Source organism: Protopterus annectens, chromosome 3.part1 (assembly GCF_019279795.1).
Source record: "Protopterus annectens isolate FY-2018-M chromosome 3.part1, PAN1.0, whole genome shotgun sequence".
NCBI classification, from domain to species: Eukaryota; Metazoa; Chordata; order Ceratodontiformes; family Protopteridae; genus Protopterus; species Protopterus annectens.
In genome coordinates, this window is record NC_056732.1 from 1,246,150,166 (window position 1) to 1,246,162,714 (window position 12,549).

The 12,549-nt window shown below is 41.2% G+C and overlaps 1 protein-coding gene across 1 annotated transcript in view; it reads right to left on the minus strand.

Annotated features, from left to right (window-relative positions):
- The window catches only part of LRRC24 (leucine rich repeat containing 24), a 4,153,240-nt gene that overhangs the window by 3,426,481 nt on the left and 714,210 nt on the right, over positions 1–12,549 (minus strand). Inside the window, exon 2 of the mRNA XM_044067308.1 lies at positions 10,814–10,891. The gene's annotated coding sequence lies outside the window, so the exon portion shown is untranslated. The remainder of the gene's footprint in view (positions 1–10,813; positions 10,892–12,549) is intronic.

Here is a 12,549-nt window from a genome sequence, read left to right on the forward strand (position 1 = left end):
AGGTAGATAAGGGTAAATCCTGGTCATCAGAGGAAACAGAAATTTCAGAATCCTGATCAGAAGTATCATAAGCAAATTCAGTCCTAGGTCTCTTAGAGGGGGACGGTTGGCTTCCCCTGATTAAGGTAATAAGGTCTTCACCCATTCTTATCATTTGTTTTTTGGGCATAGAGGCCTGACCATGTGGTCTCGGCGTCAGTTTTCTAGGCATGGATCGAGTTTTAGGCCTTGAAGAAGAAGACGGCATCGGTTTAATATGCAAGTCAGTAGTCCTGAATACACCCTCAGAAGCTGGTGCCTGCACAGTGGCTCCAGACCCATCCAAGGTAGAGACATCCGCAGGTTCCACAGTTGAACCATGTCATGGCATACCGGACTCCGAATGGGTCTCAGTAGAGACCTGCAAATCTGAAGTAGTGGGTATCAGGGGTTGCAAAAGCGCCTCACTGATTACTGGTGAACTGGCGACTAGCTTAAGAGAGGCATCGTCGGCAGCTTTGGATGTAGGTGGCCTGTCTCTGTCTTTATCTTTGCATGTTTTTGGATTGTCAGTAGTTGGGTGGCTTAGCAAAACCATAAATGGGTAATTGAACTGAGTACCAAAATATTTAGAAGCGCAAATATACCGACGACGAATAGTTTGTTGTTTAAATAAGGCACAAAACTGACAGCGAGGTACGTTGTGGTCAAGGCCTAGGCAAGGAATACAGTACGAATGAAAATCTTTATGAGGTATTTACTTTCCACAAGAAATACAATTATTGACTTTTACGGACATCAGTTTAGAGCAAGAAAAAGTTTCCCCAACAGGGTACTTAGCTTTAGTTGAAGACTTCGGTTCTGAAACTCAAGAACAAGAATTTCAGGAGTCGGCCGACCGGCACTTGCAAACTGCTTCTGCTTCGGGCACTGCATGGCAAGAAAGACTAATGTAATGGCATCGACTGCATGCTTTATACCCCTGACTACCTGACATCATGGAAGATGAGACAGCAACCGAAGCAGGACCCAAGACTTTGATAATCAGGCCAACTGAGGGCTATTGCAAGCAGATAACCCAAATGTGATGACTGCAAGAGTGAAACACGAAGAACATCTGTTGCTGTGCACCATTCAGTGGGTACAAAGCCTGATGTGAGGCTATGATTGAACATGGTGCTTAGGTGGGGGGGCCAGTTCATTCTGAAGTTCATGTAGAACGCAGCCTGGGATGTTGTCCAGTCCCATGGAAGTTGTGTCTTAGCTTTGGAGAGTGCAGTTTTTACCTGTGCAGTTGTGATTGCAGGGGCTCTGCTTTCTTCCTGTATAGCTATGGACCCTTTAGGGGGTGAGAGGGGGGTAAAGTTAGCACTGAACCTATCAGCCAGGTTGTTGGCGATATCAGTTGGTTCTGTAATTTTTGTGCCATTGTGCTGTAACTCAGAACAGACCTGAGTGTTGCCATTAAGATTCTTGACATAGCTATAGAATGGTTTGTGGTTGTCCTTCGAATCAGTGGCAATCTTGTTTTCATAGCTAGCTTTGGAGGATTTTATAAGGGATCTCAATTTCTTACTGAGGCTGAACAGGCAGCTCCTCCACTCATGGGATTTTACTCCCTTCTGCAACAGTTTCTTCTTTCTGTTGTAGAGCTTGTTAATAGCGGGGGACTACCAGATTGGCTTCCTTTTATTTGGAGGATAGCATCTTGATTCTGTTAGGATATCACGATCCATGCACTCGCGTAAGTGCTTATAGAGTGCATTTGTGTAGGATTCTACAGTCATAACTGCATTGCTCATCTGCATGGATGTCATGAAGTTTCCCCTTCTGTCTTAAGAAACACGAAGTTGGCTTTGGTGAAAATTTTGACTGTGGTTTCCTTAATGGGGGGAGGGGGGTGAGGGCGGGATGTGGATATCTATGGTGATTAGCTTATGGTTGGATCTGACCAATGAGGAGTTGACTTCAGGTGTGGAACATCGGTCACTCATGTTGGTAATGACTAGGTCTAGGATATTGTTGCCCCTGGTGAGGGTGTGGATAAGTTGATCCAGGGCATTGGAGTTTATGAATTCTAGAAAGCATTGAGCGAAGGAGTTGGTACATGAGTAGTTTTCCCAGTTAATGGTGGGGTAGTTGAAATCGCCCATTATTAGGGTCCTTGGTTGGACCCTAATATTTTCCAGTATATCAAGAAAAGAGGAGTGGGAGTCCTGGGGCATGGTGGGGGACCTGTAGCAAGCTACAATTTGGATTGCAGTTTTGCCCAGAGTTAGTTGCACTTGGATAATTTTGGATGCATTATGTTGGGCAACTAGCTTGGAGGGGTAGATATCCTTAATGAATATGGACACACCTCTACCTTTGGTGTTCTGGTCCAGGTTAGATGGCTGAAAGGCATGGTATGAGTTATAGCTTGGTAATGCAGAGATGTTCTCTGGGGCCTTGAACCAAGTTTGAGTCACAGCACAGATATCAATGTTCTCCATTTTAAGGAGTGCCTCGAGTGAGTGCATTTTGAGGTTTAGACATCTAGCATTTTGTAGCATTACCCTTAGTTTTTGATTACCTGTACCTGTTATGGTGGTGGGTTTGATATTTGGACCTTGCCTAAAAAAGGCACTATAGGGGCGGCAAGAGCCTTAGCCAGTATCCAGAATCCCAGGGGCGACAGGTGCAGGCCATCTCTGACAAAGCATCATGGCCTGTCGACCATTTTGTCCCAGGCAGACAGATACTGGATCCCCTCAGAATGACACCAGAAGCTTAGCCAATTGTTTTTTTTTTTTTTTTCCCAATTCCTTTTTATTAGGGTTATATCAAAACCAAATGAAGACAAGAAAACAATATAACAGAGAATAAAACAATAACAAACAATATACAGATTGTAACGCATATTTCTGTATGCTGCATAGCTTGATATAGCTTAGCCAATTGTTGAAGTGAATCATTTTGTCCTTATACTGTGGTATCATTCTGGGCAAAGGTAGGATGCTACTCAGGGCTAGGGTCATACCTGCATGGATTACAATATTGGAGAGCTCTTCCATATCTCTTTTCATGTAGTCCAGAGAGGTACATCTCATGTCATTCACACCAGCATGGGCAATGACTGAGTCCTATTTGTACTTGTTGTGGATTGATCTGAATGCATGGGTTATGCAACAGATCCTGGCACCTGACAGGCAGCTGACAGTAACCTTCTCCTTGTCTAGTCCAGTGAGTGGAACATCAGTGTGCCTGACTATAGTCACCTATGACTAATGTGTTTGACACATTGTTTTGCCTTACGGGCTGTGGTTGAGTGGAACACTGGGTCTGTGTGTTATGTATTTTTTGGGTTGTGTTTAGGGGTGGAGGTTGCTTGTGTTTCTGCTTTGGAGGACTCTGTTGCTTGGGCATATTATTATTGAGAGCCTCCGAGAATGTTTTTGTGTATCTATGTGTGGGTTTTGGTGGTGTAGGTGTAGTGTGACTGTGTGATGAATGTGGTGTGGTGCGAGTGTTTACCTTCTCTTCTTGACTGACAAGTTCAGTCTTGGGTTGAGAGAGCTTAGCTTCCAGTTTGGCTAGATAAATGCATCTCTCACAGGTTGTAGTGCTGGGTGGTAGAAAGAGAGGGTTGTCAGTACATGAGGCAATTGCTACATTGCCCCAAGATGCCCAGATTCATCAGGTAGACAGGAGAGAACACCGGGAGCTGTCCCTTGGACATGCCTGGGTAAGAGAACACTGGGAGCTGTCCCTTGGACATGCCTGGGTAAGGGAACACTGGGAGTTGTCCCTTGGACATGCCTGGGTAAGAGAACACTGGGAGCTGTCCCTTGGACATGCCTGGGTAAGAGAACACCGGGAGCTGTCCCTTGGACATGCCTGGGTAAGAGAACACCGGGAGCTGTCCCTTGGACATGCCTGGGTAAGAGAACACCGGGAGCTGTCCCTTGGACATGCCTGGGTAAGAGAACACCGGGAGCTGTCCCTTGGACATGTTTGGGTAAGAGAACACCGGGAGCTGTCCCTTGGACATGCCTGGGTAAGAGAACACCAGGAGCTGTCCCTTGGACATGCCTGGGTAAGAGAACACTGGGAGCTGTCCCTTGGACATGTTTGGGTAAGAGAACACCAGGAGCTGTCCCTTGGACATGCCTGGGTAAGAGAACACCAGGAGCTGTCCCTTGGACATGCCTGGGTAAGAGAACACCGGGAGCTGTCCCTTGGACATGTTTGGGTAAGAGAACACCGGGAGCTGTCCCTTGGACATGCCTGGGTAAGAGAACACCAGGAGCTGTCCCTTGGACATGCCTGGGTAAGAGAACACCGGGAGCTGTCCCTTGGACATGTCTGGGTAAGAGAATACCGGGAGCTCTCCCTTGGACATGTCTGGGTAAGAGAACACCGGGAGCTGTCCCTTGGACATGCCTGGGTAAGAGAACACTGGGAGCTGTCCCTTGGACATGCCTGGGTAAGAGAACACCAGGAGCTGTCCCTTGGACATGCCTGGGTAAGAGAACACTGGGAGCTGTCCCTTGGACATGTTTGGGTAAGAGAACACCAGGAGCTGTCCCTTGGACATGCCTGGGTAAGAGAACACCAGGAGCTGTCCCTTGGACATGCCTGGGTAAGAGAACACCGGGAGCTGTCCCTTGGACATGCCTGGATAAGAGAACACCGGGAGCTGTCCCTTGGACATGTCTGGGTAAGAGAACACCGGGAGCTCTCCCTTGGACATGCCTGGGTAAGAGAACACCAGGAGCTCTCCATTGGACATGCCTGGGGTAAGAGAACACCGGGAGCTGTCCCTTGGACATGCCTGGGTAAGAGAACACCGGGAGCTGTCCCTTGGACATGTCTGGGTAACAGAACACCCGGAGCTCTCCCTTGGACATGCCTGGGTAAGAGAACACCGGGAGCTGTCCCTTGGACATGCCTGGGTAAGAGAACACCGGGAGCTGTCCCTTGGACATGTCTGGGTAAGAGAACACCGGGAGCTCTCCCTTGGACATGCCTGGGTAAGAGAACACCAGGAGCTCTCCATTGGACATGCCTGGGGTAAGAGAACACCGGGAGCTGTCCCTTGGACATGCCTGGGTAAGAGAACACCCGGAGCTCTCCCTTGGACATGTCTGGGTAACAGAACACCCGGAGCTCTCCCTTGGACATGCCTGGGTTATCACTATTTTCCTCTAGGCAAGTGAGGGAAGTAAGTACAAATAACTGTTAACCACTAGGTAATGAGGAAGGCTGAGTGCTGTATTGAAGGAATAAAGGAGAAATATGGTTTTGAGGAGCATCTATTTGAGATGGTGCTGGAAGAGAGAAGGTTTGATAAGAACAGGTTGCATGTAGAGATGACAGTAAAGGGGGATACAAAGAATAAGGGGTAGAAGGGTATGATGGTAGGTGGAAGGAAGGGATCATTAGGAATAGGCTGAAAGGGAACAATAATGGGAGTATACTGGGAGGAATACAAATGCTGAGAAAGCTGGGAAGGGTAGGGGTCCAATGAAGAAATTAGGGTGATGTGGAGGGAATTGTATTCATGAGAGACTGTATATGAGGAGGCAGTTGTCAAGCATTTGACTTCTGAAAACGGAAGGCAAAGAGTGAGTGTGGGCAGCTATGCAGGAAGAGAGAGGAAGCTATACTTTACTGAAGAGGGACAGGGGTAATTAGAGAAAAGATAAACAGAAATGGCAGGAAAAGCTAGGAGATAAAGAAGAATAGGATTAGGAGGAAATATTGGAAAGTGGAAATTGTATATACACCAAAGGAGGAAGCTGTGAAGCTTTATCATGCTTTTTGTATGGAGGGAAGAAGTGAGAAATAGGATGTGGAAAACACAGGGACATTATCAACATGACTCTAGATGCAGGGCAGATGTTGTTCAAGAAGAATGAATTGCATGCTAAGAACTAGAAGGATGTAGAGGAAGGAGTGAGATAAGGGGATGAGTGGGTGGAATGGAATGGAATAGAGGCAGCATTCTGGAACACTTAATGAGTGCAGGGTGAAGAGGGAAAAGACAGGGAAAGAGAAGGGACAACTGAGTACAAGATTATGGTACCTCCTGGGCAGGATTTGGAATACCTAGGTGAGAAAGGATAATGAAAAAGAATTATGGTGCAATATCAACTGAAACTGGTAATTGGGATCAGGACATGCATGCAGAATATTTTTATTATGGGTCTCCGGTGGATTTGTTGAAATCACTTCTAACCACATACACATCTCTTTTAATACTTCAGTTAAACTGGTAATTACTTCCAAAAATTATTTCATGTGAGTGAAATTTATTATTGGACCAATAACTATGAATTTATATTGTACTCACAACATATATATTAACATTTTTATGGTATCACAACAAAGAATGAAAACTGTGCTTTGTATACACATTTCAAAATCATGCAATAAATAATAGTTTTTTTTTCACCTTAGACGCTGCTAGAGGTGGGCCACAGGATACAGACTTGGATTATGTACTTAAGGAGATAAAATAGTAAATGAAGTTAAAAGCAAATCAACCCCAGTGTTAAATTAGATGACTGACAGTAAATGTGCATTAAAATGGGAATGGAAATGTTTAAGGAGTTAATTAATGATAGGTACATTGGAATGCAAGATGGGATGCTCTGATTGGACATGTCAAAGGCATCATGCATCTGAAATGGTGCTTAAATTTGTTATTTGTTTAGTGTAGGAGTTTATAAGAAGTCTCTGTGACTTTGGGAGGCATGATGCTCTGATTGTGCAAATAAATATTTTCCCTACTTCTTCATATCAGGTTGCTTTACTTTATTCTTGTTAAACGTTGACAGTTTCTTTTATGAGTTTAATAAATCTTTAGCTTTTTATTTAACCTGAACAAATATTTATTGAGGAAACAGTGTACTTAGTTTTGAAATGCAGTTGTGATACTTCTTTTGTTAATTTTCTTGTTGTCCTAAAGAAATCTGTAGTAATGACTAAACATAGTTAATACTGTTATGTGCCATAGCCTGTATGTTAGTTTAATAAAACCACTGTGATGTTCTATGATTGTTTTAGCTGCAAATAAAACACTGTAATGTGATAAAGTTCTAATACAGCAAACACTGTTAGTTCTAATAATCTGAAATGTATTTAAATACATTTTTTTCAGAAATCCATATAAGAACGGTACAATTCAAATATTTGTTCCTGTTTATTTATTTACTTATTTATTTATTTGCATTTGTTTAATGAAAAAATCCCACTGAACTGATGAAACCTTTTTTTCAGTGGAAGCCCAAGGATAAAAACTCTACAAACTATAGATTATAGAAAAGACAACATAAACTTTTGATAAAATATAATGAGTTACTTATTTAATTATACACTCAGTATTCTAAAATTCTACCTGTTACACTGAGTGAGGGATGCTTCAGCAATTGCAACGCCTTAAATTACACATCAGTGAAAACATAATGTGGTTGAAATAGAAAATACTGCTAATGCTATAACAATAAGCAGCTGCAGTGGTGCAGCAGTTAGTGTTGCCGCCTCACAGCCAGAGGTTCTCCTGTTCGATCCTTGGCTGGGGTGCCTTCTGTGTGGAGTCTGCATGTCCTCCCTGTGATCGTGTGGGCTTCCTTCAGGTACTCTGGTTTCCTCCCAAAGACATGCTGTAGGTGGATTGGATACTCTAAATTGGCCCTAGGCATGAGTGTATACATGTGTGTTTGCCTTCCGTGGAAAGTTGAGCACCGGGCTGTCAACTTAACACCGTAAAACTCCACTGCCAATCATGAGTGAACTGGTAATCCGCTGTGGTGACCCCTAACTGGGAAAAGCTAAAGAAGAAGAAGCTATAGCAATAAAAAATAAGGGTGGTATTCACAGTCCCAGACAATGTATATTGTTGGTGTTAATCTGCAAAGAGTAATGCTACATCTTTATGCAAATAAGGTCAGCAGAGGTCATTCACGTTCACTACAGAAACATGGAGGCATTTTGGTAAACACTCCTCCTTTTGGCAAAAGTGTAACATACGAAAGGCATAAGCATTTTAGGGAAGAGTTTCTGTGAGGATAAGGCAGTTAGATATTGGCATATTACTATGATTCATAGAGATAAACATATAAAGGACCCTGAACTTATGGGTGTAAGCACCATATTACCTGGAAAATACTTGAGTTAGGGTGCAAATTAACTGGGGAACCACAGACTTTCTAAAGTAATTAAAAGTGAAAATAAGGCAAAAGTTCACTGCAATTAATGTTTTTTGTTTTATTCATATGATGGGTATTATTATATATAATGGCTTCAGTGAATACTGCAAGGCTGTCATTTGTAATGGAAAATCATTACAGCAACAGCAGGAATGTAAATGTGAACGCTGAGGAAAATAATATATTGGTGTCATTTTCAGTGCTTGTGCATATGTGGTCAAACTACTGAAGGGCTCGCTGGAGAAATTGGTGTCACTTAGTGCTTGTATACACATGATCAAACTACTGAAGGGATCGCTGGGGAAATAATTAATTTGTCATCACTTTTAGTGCTTGTGCACACATGATCAATCTACGCAAAGGATCACTGGGAAAATAACTTCTGTTGGTGTCACTTACTGCTTGTGCATATCTGGTCAAACTATCAAAGGGATCACTGGGTAAAAGATTTATTTGCTACCATTTTTAGTGGTTGTGCATACATGGTCAAACTACTGAAGGGATCACTGGGAAAATAACTTCTACTGGTGTCATTTAGTGGTTGTACATACATGGTGAAACTACTGATAGGATTCCTGAGGAACATAATTTATACAGCTGTCAGTTAATGCTGTGTATACATGGTCAAGGTACTGAAGGGATTGCTGAGGAGAATAATTTACACAGGTGTCATTTAGTGCTTGGGCATATATAAGTGTTGTGTCAAAATGTTGTTGTTAACAGTATAGCAAGTTTGTGGATTGCAAAGTAGATATAGGACCCGCAGCAATGCTTTTAACAATGGATGTCTGCATAGCACAGAGATTGGATTATGAATCATAAAAACACTCCATTAGCATGTGTTAATTTACATAATTTCTCATTTACATCTCTTTTAATTTGTTTACACTAAATCATGGAAATTGCATATTGCATATTACCATAAGTGGCTTAGCTATGCTCACTTGTAGACATCACGGGTAACTATACCACATTTGCACAATGACTAGGAATACCGCCCTAAGTGTTTTTATAATGGGCTTTGCTCTCTGCATCCCCCCAAATGGAGCGTCGCACCCTACACCTCCATACACTAAGTATTCCAACAGCAAGGCAGTGTTGTCCTAAGAGTTAATATACTTAAGTCACTGGGGTGGGAGGCAACAGACAACATAATTCTTCAAAAAGCTGGATAATGTAAAAGTGAAACCTTTCTAGAAACTTAGCATACAATTTTACTTATTCAGTATATAATTCATGCATCTGTAAGCTCTAATTAAGTGACCAGTACTCAACATAATGCCATATATTCTATTGGCAATATAAAAATTAGCCACATAAATGTGAACGGTACTTATCTTGATGATGGTCATGATTTGTCTACAAGTATTTTCCTGGTGGTTATAAACTCACTTCCCTAAGTCTTATATGCGTAACCACAGGACAATTACAGTCAAATGACAGTCAGATATTTGGTTCTCTCTACAGTCAGCCTCATCTGATCGAATATGTGTTAAATACAGAACATGTTCTTTCTCATAGTGCTTACCCCCTGGAAAAATGCTTACTTATTATAATTATTATTATTTTAATATTTGTTAGATGGACAGAAATTGCAAAGGATTATTTGTTGAAAGGACGACTTTATAATTTACCAAGCAGAGATCCAAACAGCAGACTTCACAGAACCTGCATACTGACTTCCCAGACACTGCACAAGTACTCTTTAGGAAGCTGACCTATGAACCTGGCTGTTTGCTATAAGCTCTTAGCTAATTATAAAATGTATTTAACTTCCACACTGTTTTTGATGACAAATATACAATGCATATTTATACTATTAGCAATCATCATTTAGTAGAATTTATAGAAGTGTTATCAGCATGGCTTAAGAAATGGTTTCACCATTTGTTCAGCACTCTTCGCTGTTTAAATTTCATTAGCGTTTATCATTTAGTGGAAGTTACAGAATTATTCTCAGCATCATTTTAGAGGAAAGTCTAAAAAAATGATAAAACATATCGGTATCAAAATTAGGCCTATCAAAATTGTCTGATACCGTCAGTCATGAGTACCTTTAAAATAGGCTATTAATCCTTGAAATGACCCACATAACCTTCACTTGGTGCTACAATCACATAAACAAGAAAAGATAGATTGACTCCATAGCTAAAATGCATGTGTTTTATAACTGATACTCCAAAGTGTGATCACAAAACATCACAACACTAGAAAATTAAGTAAAATGTACATTTAAGAAACAGTTATGAAAGGCATTTTTGGAGGGTAGTTATACCCCAATCACCCACAGTGTATATATACCAGCTCCAAGTTTGCTGTATTTCAGGAAAAGAGAAACCCCTAGGATGAAGCAATCTCAATCATTTAATAGCCACCCTGGTATTAATAGAATAGTGACAGTACATAAGAGCATTGATTATTATTGTGCTGAATACAAGCCTGGTACCTAAATGGATGTTAGTACAAGTGACATGGCCACTACTCTGCAGCATATACGGTAACATATTCATCTTTCTATTGTATCAAGTTACTCTCTGTTGATACAACAATATTGTGTACAGGTGAGTCATAAAATGCCATTCAAATTGATCACAGTCTGAATTTGCATGCCTTGAAAATTAGAAATTGCTGCTTAGCTTTACCTGTAACCTTCTGTATCCATTGAATCCCACTAGCATTCCTTTCCATAGATGGCACCAGCCTCCTAGAATTCTTTGATCCTTAAAGAGAAACATGAAAAAACAAATAAGAAATTACAATTAATTAGGAAATGTACTCTTTTCCACTGATGGTGCAATCTGGAATAACATGTTTCTAATATGTTGGAGCTTTTCTGCCCAGGCCTCTACTGAAAATTAGTTTTTGACTAAAGTTAATCAGACAAACCCAGTAAACAAAAGCAAAATAAATAAAATAAGATAATAAAAAATATGATTACTGTAAATATTGTTTTCTTATGTATATATGATGCTTTATCTGTAAAACTGATTTAACTCTTTTAGGGCCTTCGTTGAATATTGGTTGTTGCCCAGCCAGACTTTCCAGTTAAACAAATGTCAAATAAAACAAAATAAATAAAAATATCTATTTTTACGAGAAGCACTGCAGCAGGGCTAGCCACCCAGCAGCATAAACCTTGCCTCAAGATGATTGTCACTGCGGAAGTGACACCCCAACCCCATGTGTAAAATAGGAAAATGGGTTGAGGATGGATGGATGGATTTGTATGAGAAGTATCCTAAATAAGCTGCATTCAGAAAAACCTTTACTCTTATGACTTAAGCCCAAGCACTTGTGGCATTATCTGACAATAAGCAAATATTCAGTGTAGCTAACATACTTCTGTGGCCTCCTGCTAAACAATAGCCACGTAGGCCACTGAGAATCACAGCCATATCACCCAGTACTGACGGGACACTTACAAAGCCCCCACTAGGAAAATCTTTGTCATATATTACAGGTGGACATTTGCTATCATCCATCCAGTCATGTGGACTGTTTTTTAAAGGTTGTTAAAATGTACTCTGCTTTCCTATGTGAGAGCAGTCCATTGTACAATTGGGAATACATTGGGGTAGGTACCTTTGACATCATTTTAGTGATGATTATGTGGTAGCACATGTTTAGGTCTCAAGAACGATTGATTTACTAACCGTTCTGTTTAGGAGAACAGGTTCAATGAGCACTGGGTCATTCATACCATGAAAGGCTAAGCAGATATCAGCTGTCCGGAGTCAATGTACTACTGGCTGAAAGCACAGGGCTTTTAATCTATCAGAGTAACTAAGGGTACTGGGATAAGAGATCTTTTTTTTGCTGAGGAAATATTGGGGGTCTCTTGACTTTGTTTAGTTGTTTAGGGAGGTACATGCCAAAAGGGGCACTGTATTCAATGGCAGAAAACTATATTTTATTATAAGTGAGGACCTTGAAGAGATACTGAAAGGATACAATGTGCCAGGAAGAAGGATTTTGTAACTACACAGACACATGGTGGGTAAAGGAGAGTCTGCTCTCAACAAAGATACTTACATTTCAGATAATTGTATCATAAGTAATTGGAAGGCTATCTTTGTGGTAAGCAGAAATAATGCTACATTTCACAAAAAAAAAAAAAAAATAGAATATTGCATTTCCTGGCATTGGGAATCCTTCAGTATCACACCCAGCATTCATTTGGTCCAGCCCTTGAATAATTTGAATATAACAATAGGAATCAATAACTGTCCCCATTTGAAATCATCAGCACACAAGAGAAGTATATACCAAAGAGGGGAAAGACCAGGACAACACCACTGCTGGTGCTTATTTGTCTACTCAGACACCCCTGACCTTAACAGTATGAGTTCCAACAGCTAGCTAATTAGCCATCCTTTGA